This window comes from Zonotrichia leucophrys, chromosome 2 (assembly GCF_028769735.1).
Source record: "Zonotrichia leucophrys gambelii isolate GWCS_2022_RI chromosome 2, RI_Zleu_2.0, whole genome shotgun sequence".
NCBI classification, from domain to species: domain Eukaryota; kingdom Metazoa; phylum Chordata; class Aves; order Passeriformes; family Passerellidae; genus Zonotrichia; species Zonotrichia leucophrys.
In genome coordinates, this window is record NC_088171.1 from 106,894,978 (window position 1) to 106,907,949 (window position 12,972).

A 12,972-nucleotide genomic window follows, 5' to 3' on the forward strand; every position below is an offset into this window, starting at 1 on the left:
CAGGGCACTTAGCCTCCAATTTAGCTTTTCTTAGAGGCAAAAAGCTCCACAGCTCCACAGCTGTGAGGTGAATTTGAAAGCCGTGCCCTGCCCTGGAGAGAGGAGGGCAGAGGTGTGACATGGGCAACAGAGAACCAAAGGAAGCAGCTTTCCAGAGCTGGCTACCCTGAGCACAGGCACCTGGATGACCCAACCTGCAGGGTCTTAAATCCTAATTTATCTTTGCATATAATGACAAACATTGAGGGCAGGTTTATCTAATTTATGGTCTTCCTCGGGCTTGTGTGTTCCAGGCTGGGCAATGTCTTCAGATTCTTTTTTTTTTGTCTCTAAATGTCAGGCTTTAAAAAAAAAAAAATCCCCTGAAAACTTTTGCTTAATTTCTGCTGAAATTTATAGCCCAAAGGTATTTACTCCTCTTTAATACCTCAAATCAAGCTATAGCTCTTGTCACAGGTGGTTTCTAGACTATAAGGGAGTATAAGTTGTTTATTTACTGATCAAGGGTGAATGTGGTTGAGTTGCTTGCTGGAAGGGTGAAGCAGAGATGAGGGCCAGCATGGAAGACCTTTGTCTGACACTTTGCCAGGCCCCTTAGGCTGCCCCATCACCCCTACAATTTTGGGGGTATATGAAGATGCTGCAGCCCATTTTCTCTTCTGAGCCATTAATTGCCTCTCCACTGTAATGTTCACAGCTCCAGTAACATGAGCTGCTAGTCCTTTAAAGCCTCTTTTCCTTCCTTTTTTTATTACTCTCATTTTTAACAGCTCTGGATGTGTCCTCGGTGCCAGGGAAAGCGAAGTTACATTTCCATTGGTGCGGTTTCATTAAGGGAACAGAAAGAAAAAGCAAAACTACCCTTTATTTACAACAAAAAGTGTGATAGAAGGAAGTGAAAGACCATCTAACACTGAATAGGGAAAGTTAACTTTCTCTGGAAATGAGGGAAGAGAAAAGGAGGCTGAGGGGAGACCTTATTGCTACCTGAAAGGAGGCAGTGGCAATGTGGGTGTTGGCCTCTTCTTCCTTCCAGGCAACAAAGGATGGAATGAGGGGAAATGTCCTCAATTTGCACCAGGGAAGGGTCAGGCTGGATATTAGGAAAAAATTCTTCACTGAAAGAGAGATTAAGCATAGTAAGAGGCTCACCAGGGAAGTGGTGGAGTCACTATCCCTAGAAGTGTTCAAAGAAAGGGGGCAGATGCGGCACTTTGGGATATGCTTTAGTGGACATGATCGTTTTTGGTCAAGGGTTGGACTTAATGATCTTGGAAGTCTGTTCCAACCTTATTGATTCTCTAAGATCTGAAAAATAAATCAAAATACTAGCTGCAAGCCTATTTATGTTTCACATCATGTGTGGTTATTGTGCAACATGCAACTAAAACTCCACTGAAGGACAACAAAATGATGGAGTGCAGTTATCCATACAAACTTCAAATATTGTGGGATGTGTTCCTCAGTCATGCAGGTAAAACTGGTGTGGTATTGTTTGATTATTCTTTATTATAGCGGCCCCCTACCTCATAAATGATAAAGAGGAGTCCCCAAATTGAAGGGGTGTCTGCAATATAGAGAATAAACTGTCTCTGAAGTGTGAAGGTTCACATGAATGCGCACTGCCTTTGCAAAGTTGGCCGAGAGTCACATTTAGTCATGACTGTTCTAAAACCTCACAACTTTTTAATAATATAAAGCCTAGACTTTTATCTGCATAAGTTTAATAAATATTGATCAGATTAATGCTCGATACAGTGACACAGGGAGCTTAAGTTCTTCTATTTTAAGATCTTAGGTGAGCTAAGAGTTTAAGGTGATTTAAGGATTTTAGATCAGTAGAAAATAATAAATGGTCTTTAAACCCTTAACGCAGCTTAGCTGCAGATTTGCAGGCCATCCTTCAGACATTAAAAAAAATATTAAGCCTTCCTCATGCAGCAGAGTTTGTGTCAAATCCAGCAGGTTTCAAATCTGACTCGGTTACACATTATTATGTTTGTCTCAAAGTTTTCAATGCCACTGAAATTACTGTTAACCAAAGTTTAGTTTTTTCCCGCTCAAACATTCATGAGTTTGGGGATGCTGTGAGCAGTTTTCTCACGGCTTGGTCTTGCAGTGCCATCCTTGTAGGCAGACTGTACCTGGCATCAAATGGAGCTCTTCTGCTCCAAACTGTTTCCAGCTTCCATCGGAGGGGTCAGCTGGGAAAAGAGGCTGACAAGGCCTGTAGCACCACTTCACAGAACTGCAGAATAATTTTGGTTGGAGGTGACCTGTGAAGGTCATTTAGCTCAAGAGAGAACACTTTGAATGTGTAAACAAGTTAACTAGTTTCACTTTTTTTTTTTTAAATAGTTTCTTTCTGTGTGTCAGTTCTGATTCTCCAAGGAAGTGAAAGCAGAGGAAGTAGAGCGCCACAACCCACAATTGTTTTCCTGTGTGGAAGGCCTCTAAAGCAAGACAGATTTCAAATGGAGAGGAATGTTTCTGAGGCAGCAAAATGGGATCCACCATAGTGTGCCACTCATCTCCTCATCACACCTTGCTCCATCAAAACGAGACAAGGACTTTTCAATGGCCAAGGGGATCCTGTCAGCACCCAGCAGCAGCTCCTGCCACTAGCTAAATTATTGGAATGCTAGTTTTGTGCTAGTTTCTTAACATGAACTAATTTGAATAATTTGGTTTGAAAGTTAGTTCAGAGCATGTGTTTTATGTAAAACCATAGCAATTGTCTGAAATCATTGAGTGGGAACTGAGGAAATCTTCATTGAGAGTCATCAAAGTGACACTGGTCACTTTCTTGGGCCATCCTTTCTCAAATCATCCTTTCTTCAGCTCAGCCTGAGTTGTAGTTAGCTTTCTGTGCCTCCACTCTTGTTGAAAACCTTTGCTTGAGCTGCAGACTTTTGCAGCTTGTTTTCCTTTCTGCCTGAATTTACTTCTGACCACTTTGTAGTACACATTCTGTCCCAGTGCTTTTTATTTTAGCTAGGTCTCTGTTTGCAGACACATCCCCAGTCAGCCACTCTTTGTTAGGCTGAACAGCCAGACATCTCACATCCATTTTCCTAACCTTCCCACTGACCTCTCTGCGCCTCTTCCAGCTGGAAGGTATCTCCCTGAAACATGGGTGACCAGGATTGTAGCAGTTTTCCATATGGTATCACCTGGGCCTCATACAAAGACATGAATGCTTCCCTATTTTTGCTGGAAATACCTCCCCTGCTGCCCTAACAGTTCTCTTTTCAAAAACCGAAATTAAGTGAGTCTGGCAAGGTCTACCTTTAGTAAACCCATGTTGCATTTTATCCCATATTGCTTTTACCTCTGCATCATTAATTAGACTCCCCACAGAACACTATTTTAAAGCCTAGCAAGCTATTCAAGTGGTTCTAATAGACCTGTAAATATGGGTCAATTTTTTCACCTTCTTAATTGGAGGTCATGCCCTTGTTCCCCAGTCCTATGGCACTGTCCACAACCTTATTACTTTACCAGAGACTTGCTAACAGACTTGAAAAATCTTGTGGCAAAGCTTTTCTAATTTAAGGCAGGATATTATCTCATCCTTCCTTTTCTAGCATGCTGGTCACCTTTGTCTTAGGGAAGCAGAACATTTTCTTTATATTTAATATTCAGTTTGGCTGCCTTACCTGCACTTTTGTTCTTTCAAGTTAATGACTTTACTTATAAAACTTCTTTTCCTGTGTTTTCCATTTAATTTCAGCTGAGACAGTTTGCCTTAAAAGATATTTTCTTTAATCATCTGTCTTTTACAGTGCCTCAGATATGACCCAAATCAAGTCCAAACTGTCGCCTTCTGAATGAGGGTTGCTGAGGACGAAGATACTTGTTGATTATCTCAGTTAATGATGTTGTCAGACCATATTACCATTAAAAGCATTTGTTTGCTAACCCACATCTAGGAAGTCATCGTTTGCCATAATGCCATTTCTGACAGCACTTAGCCCTTAGATTGTAGGGTAGAACCAAATCTGGTAGTGAAATTTAGTGTCTGATCATTGGGAAAAGCTTCTTCTTCCCAAAAATGTTGTTTCATTTTTAAAATGTTTTTTTTTGGCCTCAAGCTCTTCTTGTATGTTGGTGCCATCAATTTTTATTATTATGGCTTTCTTTCTTCTCATAGTACTGTTTCATAAAGTCCAGGGTATTTTTTAGATTTCATGGTGAAATTCGGTGTTCTCAAGAACAAAAAGAAAAAAACCAGACTGTATTCATCTCAGAAATAATATTGCACTCTTTAAAATATGCCCCTGCTGTGGATTTTGGAAAAATCAGTGATGCTCAATGTATTGTATAAACTTAGTTAGAAGTGTTATCAGTTGTCAAAGTGGGTTTCTTTTATTTATGGCTTTGATTAGCTATTTTTCAGTTTGGGGACATAGGGAAAATTTGGGAAGAGTGTGAGTCCATAATAAATGGCCAGGAGAACACATTTTTCTAAAACAAAAAAGCCTCTAACCAGACTATTCTACAAGCAAATGTGCCCAGTGGAGATAGTCCAGACAACTGCACCTGGACACCACCTGGATATAATTAAGGTCCCAGAATGGAAGACGTGTTAAAATAGATGCCAGGAAATTTAACACTCTCCCTTCTTTATTCATCTGCTACAAAGGGATGGCATAGATAGTACAGAGCAATGGGCCCATAGGAGTCCAGATGTCTCCAAGGAAGACTTTTTTTTTCTTCTTTTAGTTTCTGCCGTGGATTTTTGCTGCTTCTTGACCCTACATTGTGCAACCACACACCAAGGGTATTTCTATGGCTTGGGGTATTTGTTATTGGCTGTGGAGGAAGGAATTGCTTTGGTTCTCTCCCTTGCTCATATCCACAGGCCACACTCAGCCCCTGTGGGTTCCCTATTATCCTCAAAAGTGTTAATTCTTCTTAAAATAGCACTCGCCATGTCATTTCTTTCACCCATTACTGACCATGTTATTTTTTTTCAGTGTGTTGTTCAGTGCTGAACTTCAGAAACATGGCTTTCATGTGCTGCTTTATTATCCCTAGGTGAAGGAAATGCAAGCAAGTTTGCAGACATTTAAATCTGGTCTATTCAGAAACCAACTTAGTTGAAACAAAATGTAATGCTTTGCCTGAAAAAAAGCGAAGGGGAAAAATAAGGTTCGGCTATGCAGAATACAACATTCAGTTGGTTAAAATCGAACATAGTGCCTTCATTAATGTTAAAAATCTCTGTTGAAACAGTATTAACACAGCAGGGTTGTGAAGAGCCAGAGATAAATAATGACTCAGAGCAAATAGCCTCAGCAGGAGAAAAGAGGTGTTTCACCTTATTGTGAATAGAAACTGTCCTTATATATGTTTAAAATTACCCCAATCCCATTATTATTACCATTACCTGTGACCTTGCTAAGTTTTTATTGTAAGAATAAATGGTAAAAAAAGGAAGTCTGAGTGAAGACTTTCTACATATTATCATGATATATTAATTTGGTAGAGGAACTTGGGAGAGGGGTGTGTTGCAATAGACAGTGCACAGGGTGACTTGGTGCCTTTGACTTTCTCGTATTGGAAGCCCCAAGAGAGGGACAATGGAGAGGCATGCAATCAGATATTATCATGATTTACATAACTGGAGGCTGACAGACAAGCTGGAGTGAGATTTAGCTGTGCTAGGTGCCTTATAACCACAGAAGGATCTGGTCCTTGTCTGAAAAGGAGTTACCAGCCTTGATAGGCACCAAAATGAAATAAAAATAGTATATTAAAAGCATCTCAGCCATCTGGGACTCCTAATCAGCTTTCAGAGATTCTGGAAGAAATGAGTCTTGAAGAGGGATCTAGGATGGTGGATCACACCTATCTTGTCTGTCTGTTGTTTGGCTCAGTATCGTTCCTCATTACAGAATTTACAGTGTTGAATAATTATGTGGTGAATTATAGATAAGGGCAATAGCAATGCTGAAATCCCTGCCAGCATGCAGGGCCTTCCAGTACTTTGCTCACTTTTGGGGCTTGGATCTCCATGATGCCATGATTTTGGTGATTCATCATTCCTGGAGGATCTGGGAACAGCCTGGGGACACACTTGCACAGTGAGTGATCAGTATTGTGGTGGGGAGATTGTTCTCCAGGGGGAGGGATCAGCACAGAAGAAGTTGTGAAAAGGAAAGAGGAGGGAGTAGTAGGTTCACCTGTTTCTTGTAGCTTGGGTGGGAAGTAAAGCAGACAGAGAAGTAGGGCCCTTATGAAAATGAGAGCAGGCAAAAGGGGTCTGCAGTTTGGGGAGCCTAGACCTAGTACAGAAAAGAACTTCAGTGGAGAACGTGAAATTGAAATGGAGATTAGTGTAAGTGAAAAGGTAGACAGCTAGAAAGATGTCATGAAATCTGTTTTGAATACACACAAGAAATAATGTGTATCTTGGATTTTATCTCAGAGAAAAACTACTCTAAGGTATGTAAATGATGATTAATCCACACATATAGACTTGTTTCTGGTTTAAAATTTTTTTTTAGAGTTGAAGTGACTTTAGATATAGACAATGACAATAGGACAGAAAAGAGGGTAGTGGTGTTTCCCCTCACAGGTGATAAATTTTGAACATCTTCACATGTAAGATGCCTATGTAAAAAAGGGAACCTGTCTTCTTTCTTTGTGTGGAAATATGGCTCTATTCCCAGCTAAATGTGCATTGTACAGGTGAAGTTAGAATAAAAGGATATCAAGAACACAGGCAAAAATAAGTCTTGAAATGTATATATTTGGGCAGAGTATGAATGTTTAAAGGATATTAATATACCCTCTGAGAGATGAGGAAAGGTTCTGCCATCTCCTATTATCTGGCTTAGTAGGCTGAATAAGTGAATAATTCAGAGAGCAAAGTTTCTCCAATGAATGAGTCACCTAGACTCCAAACTATTAGCATGCAGCCAAGGCACATTGAAAAAGCAGAGTTCATCCACACTGGTTTTAGTAACTGCTCCACTCAGTGGGGAAATAAATCAGTTTTTCCTCAGTTAACACAAGATCTGAATAACCATCAATTCCCCCCACAGTATCTGCAGCACAAATGGTATCACAGATGCTTGATTGTAGGTATAAATTAGCATATTATGCCCATAGGGGGAGGCTGGATGATGATGGCTTGGTAGCTGAAGCCTGCTGGCCTCTGGGAAAGTGCAAATGTAATGTCAGATGACTCAGTTTGCCAGGTGAGCAGGAGAAGCTGTGCCTCCACAAAACAAAAAGGGTGAAAAATTAAGACAAATTGTAGAGTAGAGCCTGTGGTCATAGATACGGTGCTACCTGACATCCCCACTGACTGACTTTTAGAGGCAAGGAAAAGCACCTTTGGAACTTACACTGATACAAAGGAAGGATTGAGAAGTACCTGGGTAAAATATCACGGCATGGGTCTTTCCTCTTACCTACTGGCCCTTCCTGGAGGAAGGGAAATGACAACTACTTGGAAACCTTATGAGTTAGAAGGAATTGTAGGAATTGAAGGAACTATCTGTGCAAATTCAGACCTCCATCTGAAGGCAGAATCCATGACTGAAAATCCTGACACAGGTTAAAAGCAAAAGAGGGGACCAAAAAGAGGGGACCAAACTCACCACAAAAGTCTGACTGTTTTCCTGTAAGTTTATTCCTCTTGTATTTCCCCACAGCAGGTTTTCCTCCCTGTCTTTTTTTTTTGTTTTGTGTTTTTTTTTTTTTGTTTGTTTTTTTTTTCTATTCTCATCCTTTTTGTTCCTGCCACCCACATTTTTTCTCTTTAACAAAGAAGAATTCGATTCCTATGAATCTTCCAATGCTCAACACTTCTCTCCTGGTGGCCTGTTGTTCATGAGGCAGCATCTGCACAGTGCCAGGTGGGATCCTTTGTCAGCAACTGACAGGAGATGCTGCTGGTAGCTATTACACACACGAAAAGGAAGAGGATGCCGAAATGGGGTTGTTAGGGAACCACGCGGCTCTTTCCTCATGTTGGGAGGACAAGCACACAGATTTCTCCTTCACTGCTGCCTGCCAGCATGTAGCTGTCAATTACTGCCTGTGCTTTGACACCCGAGCAGCAGCCTGGCCTCCTCCTCCTCTACCATGCCTGCCTCCTGTGCTGCACAGAGCTGCCTCTGCAGGTTAATGAGGTGCTGGTGTGATTTTGGCACCCGGATCTCTGCTGACAGCTGCACCCCGGCTCCAGCAGTCCTGGCGCGTTACCACCACCGTGGCTGAGCGGGCCCCTCGCTGGAGTGCTGCACATCTCACAGCAGCTGGTCTCCCATGGGCTACCCCCTGTTAGGCCTGGGGGAAGCCTACTGCAGTGGCCAACACTGTTACACAAGCAAATTGTGTGAGAAAGTTTTTTTTTACAGACTGGGTCGGTCCAGCTTTTACTGCAGGTGCTAAGTGAGGGGGGAAAAGCAGAGTCTGTTCTTCTCTTCAGCCTCCACACATGGAACAGTCGTGGGTGCTCTGCAATGGGAGTAGCTCCATGATGAGGCCCGGGGCACATCCCTCTGCCTGCCCGCCCTATGACAGTGGTAAGAAGTCATTTTATTGTCATGAGATCAGTGGCATGTATTCCCTGAAAGGAGAGGTGCCTCCTTCCCTGTCCTGGTGCTGTCACACCCAGGATGGGTTCAGCTCTGCCCACATGCCCATGGCATCCCCAAAATGTTCACTGCCACTGAGGAAACCTCTTCCAGTATTTCTAGAAAGAAAGTCATTCTTAGGAGACTGGAGCAGGGCTGGAGCAAGGAGGGTGTCCCAGGCACTGTTGTGAGGGGCTTCAGTAGGAGATCTGCAGAATTTCTATCTTCTCTAAAATCTACCATGTGTAAGGTGGAGGTGGTCTACTAAAGTCCTGTCAATGCCTTAAACCAGCCTGAGACACTGAAAATTTAAAGAAGAGGGTTCCCCTTCTGTGGCTTGAGGTTGCAGGGCTTGATCTGTAACAGCAAATGTTTACTTCTTAATTAGTTATTGATTTGTTTTCCAATTCACTAGCAGTCCTGAAGATCCCTGGAGTAACTGGGAAAGCTAGAAATAAAGCTATTATTTACCTTAATTAATTATCTGGGGGTTTTTTCCTGTCAGGGACCAAGAAACCACTTCTCAACATTCATGGGCCATGGATTCCTCCCTGAGCATCCATGTAACATATTTAAATGTTAGAGCTATGATATCTACAGTGCAGCCAAGGATAATGAAATTGGGAAGTGACTTCTCATGTAGTTACTCCAGTCCTTCATCTTTAATGCACAAGGAATGACTCAGGTTCACAGAGCCCTTCTCCCTCCTTTATGATGGCATTTTTTCCACCTACTGAGTATTTCTTACTATTGCAGATCTTGCGAGAGGAAAGATTGGTGTAGGAGTCATGGCAAATTACCTTGCAGCACTTGCAGTCAGTTCTATTGCCAGTAAATGCATATTCCTGGAAATACTGGGCTGCTGCTGTGTGAGGGATCTTGCAGGCAAGGGTGATGATGAAGAGTCTCTGCAGCAGGAGAGCTGAGCTGGCGCAGCCTCGAGCCCAGCACACAGCCACAGCTCACGGGCTGAGCTTCAGAGGGAGGAGGGTCAGGAGGAAAGGCCACCGAGGCTGAGCTGGGGCTGCCCCAGGCGCTGCTCGTGAGCCGAGACTGCTGCCTGTTAACTCGCCTGCCATCACTCCTTCACAGGAACTTTTGCTAGTACAGCTAATCCTGCTCTAGGGATTTACCGGGAATAAAAAACAGGAATAAAAGTGTCACTGCTTAAACCAATGTGGTTCCAGAGATAGAGGTTTCCAGTGCAGACTTAGCCTCAGGTTGGATTTTTAAGGGTAGCTCTTGTCATCATTTACACTAAAGCTGGACTGTTGGGGGAAAAAAAGTCAGAGAGGTTGCAGCATCACTGACCCTTTGATTTTGCCTGTTTCCCTGTACTCACTATTTTGGAGCCAAGGTTCCGGTGATGGGCAGATATCAGGAGAATCACAGCATTTGCCTTTTTGCCTTTTTTTTTTTTTTTTTTTAGTCCCTTGACTGTAACTGGACAATTTACAGGCACAATTGTGAGGTTTGAAACAAGGAGATGGAAAAACATCGCCAGGACAGTTTCACTCATGTGAAGCTGCTCCCCATCTCTTTTGTGGTTTCGTGGGGCTAGTGGCCGGAGGCACAGAGATGACCTTCCCCTTCAGAAATACTGTCTCCCCGTCACGAAGGTGTTTCTGCCCTCCTTCTTCGGGCACTTTCTGATTTGCCCCGACTGACCCGCGACTCTCCAGCCGCCATCAGGAGCGCACAGGTTTGCGGCTGCAAAGCGAGCCCTGTGTGTCCCTTAGGGCTGTGCTCGCCCCAGCCCGGCAGGTCTCTCTCTGTGCCCTGGTTTTTTTCCCCGTAATGAAGGCAGAGCATCTGTAATGGTCCCGAGTCGTTCCTCAGCAGGAATCCCGCGGTTCGGTCGGGGGGATGCGGCCACTGGATGTCGCTGTTGTTCCGCGGAAACCCTTGGAAGCCACGGGCGGAGGAGCGATGGCAGCTATGGGGTGGCAGAACGCGCATTTTCACTCCCGCTGCGGGATCTGCTGCTTTGAGTGTCTCCGAGCAGCCCCGTGTCAGGCAAAAGGTCCGTATGGATTCTGGGAGGGTGAGGTATGGATGCTCTGGGCGTCGGTGCTGTTCATCGTTTGTGGTAGCCACTTATTGGTGATGGAAGGAAACAGTGATGAAATTAACAGGATCGCCCGCAAGTAGCTTTAGCGTGTCTTTGACATTTCCTGTGGCTATTCACTTCATGGACTCATAGAATCATGGACTGGTGGTTGGAAGGATCTTTAAGGTCATCCAGTTCCAGCGCCCTGCCATGGGCAGGGACACCTTCCACCAGCCCAGGTGGCTCAAAGCCCCATTCAACCTAGTCTTGAACACTTCCAGGGATGGAGCATCCACAAGTTCTCTGGGCAATCTCTTCCACTGCCTCAGTCCCCTGGCAGTAAAGAGTTAATCTCTTCTCTGCATACAAAGGTCTGAGGGCAGTGGGAGTCCAACCAGGACTAGAAGGCTGCATCTTGTGGACCTGCCGAGCATCAGGGCCGAGCTGCAGGATGCCAGGAAGGGAGCCAGGAAAAGCACATCATCCCCAGCCTGCACTCACTTGCTGGGGCAGGCAGGGCATGTGGAGAGCAGCCTGTGACTGCTCTTGCCCAGATGAGCAGCTGGGTGCAACTGGGCTGCCCAGCCAGGGAGCTGGGAAGTGTCCTCAGGTGCTCCCAATGCAAACAACGTTTGACAAACACCAGGGAGCCCAGAGCAGTGAATCTGTCCAGAGAGGATGATTGTAGACAGTACAATGTTAGGGAAACCTGTGAACACTTCTTTGTTTAGAGCATTTAGGCCAGAGCAGACTGTAAGGCTGGGCAAGCAGAGAGACAGAGGCAAAGGAATTTTACTCTTCTTTCCTCCTCTCCAATATTTGTGTTGAACAGAAGTTCCTCATGGATGAAAACTGGTTCCTAGATCTGAGAGTCCAAAAGAAAGCTGTTGAGTATTTTTGTTTTAGGGAAGGATTTTTCTCCTAATTGCCAGTCTGGCTTTAGGTTAGCTCTGCAGGGATGTCAAGATTTTTATTCTGTGAATTGTCCTACCTTTCTTAAGATAAGAAGAGGGCAACTGTTGTTTTCCTACTAAGTCTTCATTGATTAAACTTCCAAAAGTGTTTCTAGCAAGAAAATCTAGTTAAATGGAAAGAAAATACATCTGTATAATTAATTACTTAAATAAAACTTCAGAAAGTCATAGGCTTTCCCAGAAAAAATGTTCTGGTAAACAAGGTAAGGAGTTGCAAATCAACCTTGCTCCTTAGGAGATATTTATTTTTATCACATTCCCTTTCACCGAAGCCTTGACTCAATAAGATATTTGCATATGTGACTAAGTCATTTGGGTCTAATTCCTTTGGGTATTTGCAAACAAAGGACAGTCCCAGGAGTGACCCTCTGAAGTGACCTTGATTGCACTTTAATAGTTAGAAGTATTGAAAGAAGTGAGGGTGATGCTTAGGGAAAATGAGGAGACAAAACTTACTATTAAAAATTGAAACTGGCAACAAGAAAATGAATGAAAACATCCAGCACCTAGCAGGTGACCTAATATATTTGGTTAAGTGGTCATCTCTGCACAGTGCAGGCATGCCCCAGTTAGTGTTAATTCCCCAGAGAAACTCCTACGGCATAATGAGGCAGTCAGGATATCCCAGCTCAGGTCCAGAAACAGCAAAGCCATCCCTGAGCATATGCCCCAAATGCCTTTGGAGGAACAGTGACCTCCATGGATCCCATGTCTCTGTGCTCAGCCAAACCCTGGCTGTGAGATGCCCAGAAGCTTGTGGCAGTGCTGCACTGCCCACAGGCCCTGCTGAGAATCTGGGAAATAATTGGTACTCATCTTGCTACTTGGCCTCTGGGTGAGGTCTGACTCCCCTCTAGATGGCTGTGAGAAAAGTGAGTCCTGCCTGTGTGGATTTGCCCTGCAGATGCTCTCTCTCACCTGGGGGTCTCTGTCCCCAGAGAAGCGTGCTTTGCCCCATAATTTTTGTAACCCAGGAGACTGCTTGAATCATGATGGGCCACTCTAATAGAAGGAAATACCCAGACTAGTGACTTCTTAAGCTTTTCTCTCCTTTGATCTTTTCTTCCTGGAGGCATTTATTTGATCTTGGAAGGACCTTAGGGCTACAGTCTGCCCTAGCAAAGATATGACAGAGAGCAGAGGAAAGATTTGGAGTCTTTTCTTCTGACTATTCCTCTACATAACACAGGCAAAATATTGACACGTTTCTCCCAGGAGCATAGGGGCAAGATGTAGCAAATCAGAGTGGAGATAAACCAAGTGAAATTTCCAGGATAAAAACAATCATAAAAGGTTATGGCTCTGAGAAGTAGGATACTCTTCTAGAAAGTACTGTATGGGTCTCAGGAGGCTT